The sequence below is a fragment of the Oncorhynchus mykiss genome, chromosome 21 (assembly GCF_013265735.2).
Source record: "Oncorhynchus mykiss isolate Arlee chromosome 21, USDA_OmykA_1.1, whole genome shotgun sequence".
NCBI lineage: Eukaryota > Metazoa > Chordata > Actinopteri > Salmoniformes > Salmonidae > Oncorhynchus > Oncorhynchus mykiss.
Window position 1 is genome coordinate 28,247,759 of NC_048585.1, and position 11,414 is coordinate 28,259,172.

General features: G+C 44.7%; 1 long non-coding RNA gene across 2 annotated transcripts; it reads left to right on the forward strand.

Annotated features, from left to right (window-relative positions):
* Window positions 1-6,866: 6,866 nt before the first annotated feature.
* LOC118942914 lies at window positions 6,867-9,845 on the forward strand. Of its 2 annotated transcripts, none has more exons than XR_005038564.1 (3): window positions 6,867-7,003; window positions 9,295-9,410; window positions 9,612-9,845. It is a non-coding gene; the product is annotated as an uncharacterized LOC118942914 (long non-coding RNA). The 2 variants fall into 2 exon arrangements; XR_005038563.1 differs by lacking the exon at window positions 6,867-7,003 and adding an exon at window positions 7,224-7,675.
* The last annotated feature ends 1,569 nt before the right edge of the window (window positions 9,846-11,414 follow it).

Sequence of the window (11,414 nt, forward strand, 5' to 3'; positions counted from 1 at the left end):
TAGTTGAGAACAAGTTCTCATTTGCAACTGCGACCTGGCCAAGATAAAGCGTAGCAATTCGAAACATACAACAACACAGAGTTACACATGGAATAAACAAAACATACAATCAATAATACAGTAGAACAAAAGAAAACAAAAAGTCTATATACAGTGAGTGCAAATGAGGTAAGTTAAGGAAATAAATAGGCCATGGTGGCGAAGTAATTACAATATAGCAATTAAACACTGGAATAGTAGATTGGCAGAAGATGAATGTGCAGGTAGAGATACTGGGGTGCGAAGGAGCAAAATAAATAAATAAATAAATACCAGTATGGGGATGAGGTAGGTAGATAGATGGGCTGTTTACAGATAGGCTAAGTACAGGTGCAGTGATCTGTAAACTGCTCTGACAGCTGGTGCTTAAAGCAAGTGAGGGAGAGGGAGATGTGAGTCTCCAGCTTCAGAGATTTTTGCAATTTGTTCCAGTCATGGGCAGCAGAGAACTGGAAGGAAAGACGACCAAAGGAGGAATTGGCTTTGGGGGTGAACACTGAGATATACCTGCTGGAGCGCGTGCTACGAGTGGGTGCTGCTATGGTGACCAGTGAGCTTAGATAAGGCGGGGCTTTACCTAGCAGAGACTTGTAGATAACCTGTAGCCGGTGGGTTTGGCGACGAGGAAGAAGCGTGATAGACTGTGATAGACTGCATCCAGTTTGTTGAGTAGAGTGTTGGAGGCTATTTTATAGATGACATCCCCGAAGTCGAGGATCGGTAGGATGGTCAGTTTTACGAGGGTATGTTTGGCAGCATGAGTGAAGGATGCTTTGTTGCGATATAGGAAGCCGATTCTAGATTTCATTTTGGATTGCAGATGCTTAATGTGAGTCCTGAAGGAGAGTTTACAGTCTAACCAGACACCCAGGTATTTGTATTTGTCCACGAATTCTAAGTCAGAGCCGTCCAGAGTAGTGATGCTGGACGGGCGAGCAGGTGCGGGCAGCGATCGATTGAAAAGCATGCATTTAGTTTTACTTGCGTTTAAGAGCAGTTGGAGGCCACGGAAGGAGAGTTGTATGGCATTGAAGCTCGTCTGGAGGTTAGTTAACACAGTGTCCAAGGAGAGGCCAGAAGTATACAGAATGGTGTCATCTGCGTAGAGGTGGATCAGACAATCACCAGAAGCAAGAGCAACATCATTGATGTATACAGAAAAGAGAGTCGGCCCGAGAATTGAACCCTGTGGCACACCCATGGAGACTGTCAGAGGTCCAGACAACAGGCCCTCCGATTTGACACACTGAACTCTGTCTGAGAAGTAGTTGGTAAAACAGGCGAGGCAATCATTTGAGAAACCAAGGCTGTCGAGTCTGCCAATGAGAATGTTGTGATTGACAGTCGAAAGCCTTGGCCAGGTCGATGAATACGGCTGCACAGTAATGTCTCTTATCGATGGCGGTTATGATGTCATTTAGAACCTTGAGCGTGGCTGAGGTGCACCCATGACCAGCTCTGAAAGCATATTGCATAGCGGAGAAGGTATGGTGGGATTCGAAATGGTCAGTAATCTGTTTGTTAACTTGGCTTTCGAAGACCTTAGAAAAACAGGGTAGGATAGATATAGGTCTGTAGCAGTTTGAGTCTAGAGTGTCACCCCCTTTGAAGAGGGGGATGACTGCGGCAGCTTTCCAATCTTTGGGAATCTCAGACGATACGAAAGAGAGTTTGAACAGGCTAGTAATAGGGGTTGCAACAATTTCGGCAGATAATTTTAGAAAGAGAGGGTCCAGATTGTCTAGCCCGGCTGATTTGTAGGGGTCCAGATTTTGCAGCTTTTTCAGAACATCGGCTATCTGGATTTGGTTAAAGGAGAAATGGTGGGGGCTTTGGCGGGTTGCTGTGGAGGGTGCCGGGCAGTTGACCGGGGTAGAGAAATGCTTATTGTAATTCTCAATTATAGTGGATTTATCGGTGGTGACAGTGTTTCCTAGCCTCAGAGCAGTGGGCATCTGGGAGGAGGTGCTCTTATTCTCCATGGACTTTACATTGTCCCAGAACTTTTTTGAGTTAGTACTACGGGATGCAAATTTCTGTTTGAAAAAGCTTGCCTTAGCTTTTCTAACTGCCTGTGTATATTTGTTCCTAACTTCCCTGAAAAGTTGCATATCACGGGGGCTATTCGATGCTAATGCAGAACGGCACAGGATGTTTTTGTGATGATTAAGGGCATACAGGTCTGGCGTGAACCAAGGACTATATCTATTCCTTGTTCTACATTTTTAGAGAGGGGCATGCTTATTTAAGATGGTGAGGAAGGCACTTTTAAAGAATAGCCAGGCATCATCAACTGACGGGATGAGGTCAATGTCATTCCAGGATACCCCGGCCAGGTCGATTAGAAAGGCCTGCTCGCAGAAGTGTTTCAGGGAGCGTTTGACAGTGATGAGGGGTGGTCGTTTGGTCGCAGACCCATTACGGATGCAGGAAATGAGGCAGTGATTGCTAAGATCTTGATTGAAAACAGCAGAGGTGTATTTGGAGGGCGAATTAGTTAGGATGACATCTATGAGGGTGCCCGTGTTTACTGATTTGGGGTTGTACCTGGTAGGTTCATTGATAATTTGTGTGAGATTGAAAGCTTAGTTTGTAGGATGGCCGGGGTGTTAAGCATGTCCCAGTTTAGGTCACCTAGTAGCAAGAGCTCAGAAGATAGATGGGGGGCAATCAGTTCACATATAGTATCGAGGGCACAGCTGGGGGCAGAGGGAGGTCTATAGCAAGTGGCAACAGTGAGAGGCTTGTTTCTGGAAAGGTGAATTTTTAGAAGTAGAAGCTCAAATTGTTTGGGTACAGACTTAGCCTGCAGAGTTCTGTATTACTTTCTATCTTTGCAGTAGATTGCAACACCGCCCCCTTTGGCATTTCTATCTTGGCGGAAAACGTTATAGTTAGCAATGGAGATTTCAGTGTTTTTGGTGGTTTTCCTAAGCCAGGATTCAGACACAGCTAAGACATCTGGGTTGGCAAAGTGTGCTAAAGCAGTGAGTAAAACAAACTTAGGGAGTAGGCTTCTAATGTTAACATGCATGAAACCAAGGCTTTTACGTTTACAGAAGTCAACAAATGAGAGCACCTGGGGGGTGGGAGTGGAGCTAGGCACTGCAGGACCTGGATTAACCTTCACAATCACCAGAGGAACAGAGGAGAAGTAGGATAAGGGTACGGCTAAAGCCTATACTGGCCGTCTAGCATGTTCAGAACAGAGAGTAAACAAAGGTAAGGTAGGATGTGAGTACATTGGAGGAAAACCTAGGCATTGAGTAATGAAGAGAGAGATACAGTCTCTAGAGATGTTTTTTTTTTATTTTCTATTTAACTAGGCAAGTCAGTTAAGAACAAATTCTTATTTTCAATGACAGCCTAGGAACAGTGGGTTAACTGCCTGTTCAGGGGCAGAACAACAGATTTGTACCTTGTCAGCTCAGGGATTTTAACTTACAACCTTCCAGTCTAGTCCAAAACTCTAAGCACTAGGCTACCCTGCTGCCCCAAGTGATGTCATCGCATATGTAGGAGGTGGAACAACATGGTTGGTTAAGGCAAATTGAGCAGGGCTAGAGGCTCTACAGTGAAATAAGACAGTAATCACTAACCAGGCCAGTAATGGACAAGGCTTATTGATATTAGAGAGAGGCATGCGTAGCCAAGTGAACATATGGGTCCAGTGAGTGGTTGGGCTGGCTGGGGACATGGCGATTCAGACAGTTAGCAGGCTAACAAGCTAACAGTTAGTAGGCCGGAGCTAAGCAAGCTAGCAGCTTGTAGACCAGGGCAAGCTAGCAGTTAGCAGGCCGGGTTAGCAAGCAAGCAGTTAGCAGACCGGGTTAGCAAGCAAGCAGTTAGCAAGGGCTAGCAGTTAGCAGACCGGGCAGGCAAGCTAGCAGTTAGCAGACCGGGTTAGCAAGCAAGCAGTTAGCAGACCGGGTTAGCAAGCAAGCAGTTAGCAAGGGCTAGCAGTTAGCAGACCGGGCAGGCAAGCTAGCAGTTAGCAGACCAGGGCCCGGCAGTTTAGCAGTTAGCAGGCCGGGTTAGCAAGCAAGCAGATAGCAGGGGCTAGAAAGTTAGCCTTTGGGGGGGGGGGGGGGCGTCGCGATGGGGGTAAGTCTGTTTTTGCCTCTTCGTGCGGTGACGTCGATAGACCAGTCGTGGAATTAGTAGGGTTCCAAGTAGCTCTAGGTAGCTAGCAGGCCGATATTGTAGCCCTGGGGTATGCTTCAGTGGTAGCACAGGAGCCCTGGCCGGGCTAGCTTCAAGCTAAATTGGTTGCTTGCTCTGGGATGGAAACGCTAGCCAGGAGTAGTCATCCGGGATTGCGGTTAGCTAGTTGTGAAGATCCAGATGAAAGTGTTCAGTTTGCGGTAGGAATCCGGGGATAAAAATAACATGTCCATTATGCTCTGGTTAGAGTCACGTTGTTCGAACTGGCGAGAGCTTTCCGAGCTGAAGGTTAGCTGATGACCGCTGGCAATGGTTTGCTGACTGATATCTGGTAGTTAGCTGGCTAGCTTCAGTTGAGTGATTCCAGATCCGAAGTAAATATAAATACTTTAGGAAAAAAAAGCAGATCCACGCCACATTGGGTGAGGCGGGTTGCAGGAGAGTATTTAGATGATGAGGTTTAGCAAAATATTTTAAAGGATATGCGACGAAAAAATATTTAAAACGATATATACACGGGACACGACAGGACAAAGACGTCTGACTGCTACGCCATCTTGGATTACAAAGAATGACGGTGGCACGTTGAAAGTCACTCTTCAGTACGGGCCATTCTACTGCCAATGTTAGTCTATTGAGATTGCTTGGCGGTGTGCTCGATTTTATACACCTGTCAGCAACGGGTGTGGCTGAAATAGCTGAATCCACTAATTTGAAGGGCTGTCCACATACTTTCGGAAAGGAGAAGAATGCTCCTGCAAGCCACCACATGTTAGAGAATTTGTTTACAGTTTCCTGTCCTGCATGTGATCAACAACCAGTTAAAAAGGACTCCAGTGCAAGGGGAAAATTACTGTATCTAAGGCCTTTCTACACTACCCCTGACATTTGCTTCGTGCGTTCCTGCATTCAATTCTATGTTAGCAGTTGTTCTTGCCATCCTCATCAGTACCGTTCAGGCTCTGTCTTTCACTGCCTGTCAGACTGTCATATCTGTCCTGTCCCTGCCTCACCTGCTTGTGTGTGTACATGTGTGTACGTGTGTGTGTGTGTGTGTGTGTGTGTGTGTGTGTGTGTGTTTAACTATCTTTGTTGGTACCAGAAGTCCTCACAAGGATAGTAAAACAAGGCAAGTAGGGATCTTACCGGTCCCCGCGAGTTAAGATGCTACTTTAGGCTTAGGGGTTGGATTTAGGGTTAGGGTTACAATTAGGGTTAGGGTTAGAATTACGGTTATGGTTAGGGGTTACGGTTAGGTTAGGTTTAGGAGTTAGGGTTAGATTTTGGGGTTAAGGTTAGGCTTAGGCTTAAGGTTCGGGTTAAGGGTTAAGGTTAGGGTTAGGGAAAAAACATTTTGGATGGGAATCAATTATTTAGTCCCCACAAGGATAGCAATACTGTGTGTTTGTGTGTGTGTGTGCGCTTGGGCACGTGTGTGTGTGTGCGTGCTTATGAATGTGCATGTATGTGTGCATGCGTATGGCGTGCATATGTGTATGTGTGTGTGTGTGCGTGTGCGTGTGTGCTTATGAACGTGTGTGTGCGTGTGCATGCGTATGGCGTGCATGTGTGTGTGTGTATGCGTGTATACAGCATGTTGTTTGTGTTTCCCTCCCTGTCTGCCCATGGTCGGAAACCAATCCCTGATTTAACAAGGAGATAAGAACAGTCACTGCTACCAACATTGCCCAAAATAACAGCCACTGTACCCACTATATCATATCTGCTACACTGGCATGAGACTGAGGAAACATCAAACCATTTTTAACAGTATGATTCATATTGAAACAATAGGCTATATTTAAACACGTTAAGAGCATGAACCTCAATTCATTATCTATGTAGATAGGTATTTACATATATTAGTACCGCAGCCACGATATTCAGAACAGAAACATATTCATGTAGCCTGACTTTAACCATACATAGCCATATAAAGATGCTGTATAAAAGCAGTCCCAACACACACCGTAACTCTCACTAGTGTAGCAACAGTGACTTTTATGGCAAGAGTGCTCAGACTCCTCAAATAGTTCATAAACAAGGGGACAGTGCTGCGGCGTCAAACAACTCTTTACAAACTATACAGATATCAAAGAACCGATCAGTCACAGAGAGACACAGGGAGACCGACTACATAAATACTAGACTCCATGCCGTGTTGATTCTCATTAGAGTGGACAGACCAGTGTGAACACGCACACATACACACACACTTGGACTGGACGCTCAAAGTTATTAGAACGCTTTTTAGGAGAGAAAGACTAGGAGAGGAGGAGAGGAAGAAGACAAGAGAGAAGATCATGAAAACTGGACTCTCAATCACTATCTGTCATCTCTGAAACAGACCTACGCACTTGCTGTGGAGGAAAGAACTTGTTTGGAGTGAGAAATGCATCTAAAATGCCACAATCCTGGATTAATATAATTAGACATATACAATATGCACAAGAATTATAGGTGTAAGAGGAAAGCTGTTTCTCTGTCTGGAGTGTAATATCTCCAGAGGTAAACTATTCAGCGGCGTTGGGGAGTTAATCCCAAAAGGCTTTAGAGAATCACTAACCGAGAACAGCACGATCAGCACCGTGAACACCCCCCCAACCCAACCCCATGCACAGCCGGTAAACGTTGTAACGACAACAGTAGAGTACCACGCCACAGCTCCCTTCCTCTTAGTTGCCATCCATCTGCGCGCGCAATAGCGATCACGGAAAAACCTCTCCATCACTTACCGAGGTCTCGGTGATGATGGCGTCTTCCTCGTGTCTCGATATCGGGTCGATCGCTGTGTGTAGGGGTAATTTGTGTGTGTCGCTCTCTCTCTTTCTCTTCTTATTATCTCCCCTGTCTCTCTCTCAAAGACGAGGTGAAATCCGTGCTCTGGTCATCCGGCGGCTTCACAGACAAAACCAACACGCAGCGGCAAGAACAATATACAAAAGGCAAGGAAAGGACAGAGGGGAGGAGAAGTCAATTTGTTTAGTGGCACTGAGACAAAAAAATAACTGTCACCTATGGAGGCGGGTTAAAACTGGAGATAGGTTATATATAATACTGGCCAAGGCTATAAGTCAAACTGTAGGCTAGAACAACAGTTTTAGATTGTCTCTGCGTGCGCTCTCAGCTCAAAGGTGTGTTTTCCTGCGCACTGTAGCCTACCTTGTTAATGCCACAGTATTGTGCAGAAGAGGCTAGGGGTGATAGGCAGCAGAGCATAGAAAATGTGCTTCTAATGTTGTCAAAAACTCAAATGTTCGTTCCTGTCCAATTCGCTTTCACGGTTCAAGAGATGGGCCTTTTACGTCGCAATTCTGTAACACAAGGAGCAAAGCGCAACTCGGAGGAACTTTTCTATTCCAAAGTTAGCCCATATGAGAGAATTTCCCTCACTGCTCTGAGAAGTTGGAGAGAAGGGGGTGCAAATGTGTCAAGTAACGGGATGTCTAAATGGAGTGACCGCATAAGTCAGGTTTGACACACTTTATTATTTATCCACAGCTGCTCTGCACTAGCAGCTCATCAGAGCACCGTCCGCCCTGGCTAGCCCCTAGGTGCGGCTCACGCTGCGCATGTGCACCAAGGCGCTGCCCAAATGTCAAGAGCAATAAGTGGGGATGTCATCTCGAATTTTCTCTGCTCCCAATGAACTCCTCAGGAGCTGCATCTCTCTCTCTCTCTCTCTCTCTCTCTCTCTCTCTCTCTCTCTCTCTCTCTCTCTCTCTCTCTCTCTCTCTCTCTCTTTTTACCCCAGGAATAAGCGGTCGCTTGGGGCCCCCAGCTACTAGCTGGCCGACCCCAAAAAATAGGATCTCAGTCGGGGGTCAATTAGCCCATGTCATCTAACATGTTTTATATGGGTAAATTAATCTAGCCAGCTATCTAAACTTGTAGTAATCATGGTCGAATTATGACCCGGCACAAAGGGCACGTGCCCAGGGGTCCCCCATTGATTTTGTTAGTTACTCTAGCTCAGATATCATATTAACATGACATAAGTCATGGCAAAAGGGGTACAATAACAGGAAATTAGCTTTAAAACTGAAAAATGTCTCTCCACCCTATGGCAAAATGTGTAAAATTGCAGCAAACTTTCTTTAAAACTGCAATATTTGTTTATCTCCGCCATCAAGCTAGGGGGCCCACTAAAATGTTTTGCCCTGGAGGGCCAAACAAAATAGGCCCCGCAAAAAGCTAGGGTATGCCCTGAGAGAACAGTCAGTTGTTTTGTTGGTGCGCAGGTGTTATTCACCGTTGGCGCACTTCTCCCCGATAATGAGCCGGTGTTTCCCGCCACTCCACTGAGCGTTCTAATTCACCTGTCACATCTGCTGAGCCTCTTCCGTTTGCCACGCAACGGTGCCTGCCTGCTCAGATGTCTCCATTACACAACTGTGTGTGTGTGTGTGTGTGTGTGTGTGTTTAACTATCTTTGTTGGTACCAGAAGTCCTCACAAGGATAGTAAAACAAGGCAAGTGGGGATCTTACCGGTCCCCGCGAGTTAAGATGCTATTTTAGGCTTAGGGGTTGGATTTAGGGTTAGGGTTACAATTAGGGTTAGAATTACGGTTATGGTTAGGGGTTATGGTTAGGGGTTACGGTTAGGGGGGGGGGGGGGGGGTTAAATATATAAATAGCCTAATAAGCTACAGCCTACACTTGGTACCATTACTTTTGGACAGTGGGTTAATGTCCAAAAACCTACAAAGAAGATGACTGTTATTGTTGAATTGCTATTTGTGGCCTGGGTAGACCTACCAGTCGTTTTAGATAGCATTCCACGGAGTTACAAGGAGTGGAATGTTAGCTAAAAAGACTGTTACCCAAGACTAGTGTAAGAGCACAAGGCTATATCTCACTTTCAAGAAAGAATTCTGAACACACATCATTTTCAATAGCTGCCTTTGAAGTTTTATAGGCAATTTCTTTGGACATTGTAGTTATGATCTTTGGCCTTTTTTACCCCTGGCCCTTGCAGCTTCTCTTTGATATTGTTCAACTGACACACACACACACGCACCACCCTGGGCAGAACATGTTTCTCTCACAACTTTGACATGGGGCTGTCTTTTATCCTCCATGTTTCCCAGCGTCTCTGTGCTCCTCCAAATCCCCCGGGTTCCGCTGCTACCCACCCCAGCCAAATGACACCCCGCTGGGGCTACAGCAGAGGTCTCTCCCCGAACAGACGGCTCTACATCCACAGGTCGGTTTGAAGAGCGTGTCTATCAAACAGGCCCAAGTCCCCTACATGTAATTGCAAAAAAATAGAGCCTCAAGTAGGCCAGGTGCCAAATGAAATGTAAATATAATGTTAACTCAATCGACCTAAGAATTGTTTGGTTATAGACCTGTGTGAAACGTATAAATTGTTATGTATATTTTTCCTATTGTCTTATTGTTTTAGAGGTGTTCATGGAATGCATAGGTCTAATTGGGCTCCTGAGTGGCACAGCGGTCAAAGGCACTGCATCTCAGTGCTTGAGGCGTCACTACAGCCACCCAGGTTCGATTCCAGGCTGTATCACATCTGGCCGTGATTGGGAGTCCTATAGCATCGTCCGGGGTAGACCTTCATTGTGAATAGGAATTTGTTCTTAACTGACTTGCCTAGTTAAATAAAGGTTAAAAAAAATGCATCAGGTGTGAGATGTGGTGTCTCTATCTATTCATGCTGTCCTTGTGCATTTATCCACACTCTATGTAGTTGTCACAACCATAGAGAACCTATTAAATGAATATTCTAATTCCTAATTCTATGGTCACAAGTCACAACTCATTTAAACAAGTCCGCACGCACACGTACAGTGAGATAGAGAGAGAGAAGCGGGGGGCAGTAAGACATCATTTTTGTTGAAAGAACATGGCCTATTAAGCCTACGAGTTAACGTCAGCCTCCTGTGCGAAAAAAATCAATCAATCACAGACTTTCAAAGAGGCATGAGTTGAGTTATACAATGTGCTGCTCTGAGCGTGGGATTTCAATAATCATGTTTACGAGCACAGGTCCAGTGTTCAGAGAAATGAATGTACCCTACGTGTGCGTTGGTCAGTGTTCTATAGGCTATGGAGGGTAGAATTTGTCCCTAAGAAAATCAGGAGTTGATGTGAACCCCTGGTTCAACAGTGTTTTTGTTGTTGTTGTTGTGTTATTTCTTACATTATTAGCACAGAATGTTCTTATTTAATTCCTATTATTTTACTTTTAGATTGTGTGTATTGTTGTGAATTGTTATATACTACTGCACTGTTGCAACTAGGAACACAAGCATTTAGCAATCACATCTGCTAAATATGTGTATGCGACCAATTCACATTTGATTTGATGTGGTGTTGATTACCTTAAATAGTTCATAAAAAAAACACATAATAATACATAAAAGTAGGCTAAGATATTTGTAACATCAATTGCATTTGATTCCATAAGAACCTGAATCGTCAATTATAGGTCGAAAGCCTACATAGCCTACACACAATCACAGGCTACAGCATAGACACATTTTCAAAAACATGCATTTCATTAGGCCTAATTAAAATAACTGCATGCAATCATAACATTGTATAGGCCTACAAGTATTAGAACACACACACAAAAAAACATATTTACATGTTTGTCTTACATTCTAAACCCAAGGCACAGTTAATAAGGCCTACATAGTGATTCAAATGATTGGACCTAACGAAGCATGTCTCATCACCCACCTACAGTATATGGATCCGGACATTTCGTTTGAACTGACTGCCTGGTAAGTGAATTGCATATTTTGAAAAGCATTCTGCCTATAAACTACAGACTGCAGACTGCCTCCAACGTGCCAAAGTGACAGGTTTATCAGACCTCTAGCGGTTGGAAAGGGCAATTGCAGCCAAGTGGTGGAAATTAATATTGTCCATTCCAAAGCTTTGAGGCGCATTGACCCGAGTAACAGCTAACGTTTTGTTCACGTGCGTTAGAACAAATATAACATCAGTGACCATTTCAGAAATGCGGAACCGTCTTTTCTATTCAAAACAGAATAATGAAGGAAGTAGTTGGAAAATAAACAATGCGCAACAAGGAAGCAGAGTTCAATGCGTTCCGTCCTGTTCCAAAACCACAACCACTAACCCGAACACTTCAGCCTTGCTGATAATACTACCAATCTCTATTTCCGGAGAGATTACTCCAAATTCAACTCGACATTTAACGTTTTTGAAGGTCCCCATGACG